This window comes from Frankliniella occidentalis, unplaced genomic scaffold (genome assembly GCF_000697945.3).
Source record: "Frankliniella occidentalis isolate FOCC.00 unplaced genomic scaffold, Focc_3.1 Scaffold164, whole genome shotgun sequence".
Taxonomy (NCBI): Eukaryota; Metazoa; Arthropoda; class Insecta; order Thysanoptera; family Thripidae; genus Frankliniella; species Frankliniella occidentalis.
In genome coordinates, this window is record NW_026267290.1 from 62,607 (window position 1) to 65,362 (window position 2,756).

Sequence of the window (2,756 nt, forward strand, 5' to 3'; positions counted from 1 at the left end):
AAAGACAGAGGAAAGGGAGAGAAAGAGAAGGGAGAGCGAAAGAGAAAGGGGAAAAGAGGAGGCGAAAAGGAAAATTTTAAAAGGAAGGAGTAAAAAAAGATAAATATATTTCCAGAAGGTAGGCTGTATGTATATCCGCCTTTTTGCCGTTATAACCTGCGGAAGCAGGTAGCGAACATGCATGTCCCATTAGACTGTCCCAGGAAAAAGTCAAGTTGAATATGGCGTTCCGCGCCGGGTCTTAATCGGTTCTACGTCAAAAAAAAAAGCTTACGTGTCCCGGTGATTTTCGATTTTCGAAAAATTACACTGTTAAAAAATTTTCTCTTAAATTTAATAACATTTTTGTGAAGCATTAACACTAACATTGTTATTAAATTTAATAACAAAAATGTTATGAAAAGTCATAACATTTATGTTATGAAATTTCATAACATATGTTGTGAAAAGTAACAACATGAGATTGTGAGAGTTTCGAATCGATCAGAAAAGATCCGGGGATTGTACTGCATATATGCTTCCATTGTAAGTGTCACAACCATATTAGACAGTTGACAATTGTTAAAGATTACTGTGCCTGATGCTTCCTTTTCTTACGAAAGGTCAGGCACAACTCGAGGGTGACGGGTCAGCACCCTAGGTGAGAGGCCGTTGTATATTATCAGCGCGAGCTAAATGTTACTAAGCGACAACGCCATACTATGTGTCGAATGTTAACGTTAAAGATGCAGACGATGTGAGGATAACCGTTCTTATTCTGAAAAAGTCAAAAACTATGTTCAAATTCCGATATCGTTAGAGAATATAGACATTTATTTGTACTCAACATTCCCCGAAGATTTGAAACGCCATCTGGTGGCGAACGCTGGCAACATCGACTTTAGCTTCCCGTCCTTCTATTTCGAAATTTGCGCATGTACTTATCTATACGCGTGCGAAATATTGGTAGAACTACTGCGGTAGTACACATGTACAACAAATCGATATTTTTTGAACCTTTAACAGTTATGACTTTTCAGAAAAGTTTCATAAAAGTTATAACTTGTTGAGAAAATTCACAACATTTCTTAATTTTCACAACTCGTATGAATTTTCATAACATGATTGTTACTTTTCACAACACCAGTTATGAAATCACGCATGTTATTAAAATTAATAACAAAAATGTTATGAATTTTAATAACATTTTTAACAGTGAGCCTATGCGCGTTCCTCTCAAAGATTTCAACTTTTCTTCAAACGCCTAAATTGCCATAATATCGCCAAATCTCGCTCGATTTCGACATTTGAAGGCTCCCTGTGACCGCGTGACATCCCTCTGTTGAGAACCACCCTCCGTTGAACCTATAGGATGGGTTGCTAGCCTTCCAGGGGCCAAAAAATGGCCTCTTGTGGCCTAGTTTCGAGGTTTTTCGATGTTTGCTGGACTCCTAAACCGACTGAGGCCGTTCCCGAGGGGTTCTCAAGGTTCCGTCGTGTTGGTGTAGTGTGCCACTGCTCAGAGAAATACCCACCTGGTCGGCCGGGGCGGGTTGCACAACTACCAGGCGCGACCATCATAAGTCGGCATTTCTAAAAAAAGCGTATAAAGTAGTCTAAAATCGCTGTTTATCGTCTACGATGGTTCTCGTGGTCCCGTCATGTTGGTCTAATGTGCCACTGTCCACGACACTGCCCACCCAATCGGCCGGGGCGGGTTGCATAGCGACCAGGCGCAACAATTATAATTCAGCATTTTCAGAAACCGCATCAAGTGGGCCAAAATCGCTGTTTATCATCTAAAAGTGATCACTGGCTACGGTTAAAAAAAATTCTGATTTTCCCATTTTTTTCCAGATTTTTTCTGATTTTTTCCGATTATTTCCCGCCGATTCTGACGAGAATTAGCGGAAATCGGCGAAAATCTATAAAAATCATCCGAATCCAATCCAAATGAAGGCAAAATCGGTCAAAATGAGGAAAGAATCGAAAAATCAGAAAAATGCGGAAAAATTCCGATTGTTTCGCTTACTTTTCGTTGTTCTCTAGTTTTTTTCGTTTTATCCTGGCTTTGTCTGATTTTCGTCGCTATTTCCCGATTCCGGCCGATTTTTGCCAATTCTCGCCAAAATCGGCGGTAAAATATCGAAAAACAAGCAGGCCCGCCCTTCCGCCAAACGAAGTTGCCAGCTTCGCTTCGCTGCGCCGGCAACTCCGTTCGGCAGGGGCCGGGCCTGCTTGGCCTGCCGGCGGCGATGGTCGGGCCTGCGGCCCGACCATTTCTGTCACGCGATTTGCTGTAGAACATAATCAAATGATGTAACGGGCCTTCGGCCCGCAAAGCCAGTCGTCCTTAAGATTTGCTCCGTAGACACGAGAAAGGGATGTAACGGTGAAACACCGCGACTACAACCCACCCTTCTGCTTAGAAAACGTTTCTTGGGCTGGGGGAGGGAGTATCTCACCTCTTTTGCAGTTCTCGGCATTCTTTTACATTTAATTGTTCACTACAGCTATTTTTAACTTATTTTCGTCAAACAAGACACTCTAGTGCCTAAACGGTTAGAGATAGAGGCAAACGGACGAAATTTTCGCCACTAGGGCTCTTCATTGACAAGTTACCCCTTAGGAGACCATTCAATATTTTCGGAAATTAATAAAACAAAATTTGGGCCACTTTTGTGAGAGAAACTCCCTCTAGCGCCCAAACGGTAAAAGATAGAGCAAAACGGACGAATTTTTCGCCCAGAGGGCTCTACTTTTGCAAGTTACCCCTT

The 2,756-nt window shown here is 42.1% G+C and overlaps 1 protein-coding gene across 5 annotated transcripts in view; it reads left to right on the forward strand.

The window, feature by feature from the left end:
- LOC113212138 (uncharacterized) overlaps window positions 1–2,756 on the forward strand; it is a 46,631-nt gene that overhangs the window by 33,416 nt on the left and 10,459 nt on the right. The gene's annotated exons all lie outside the window — the stretch shown is intronic.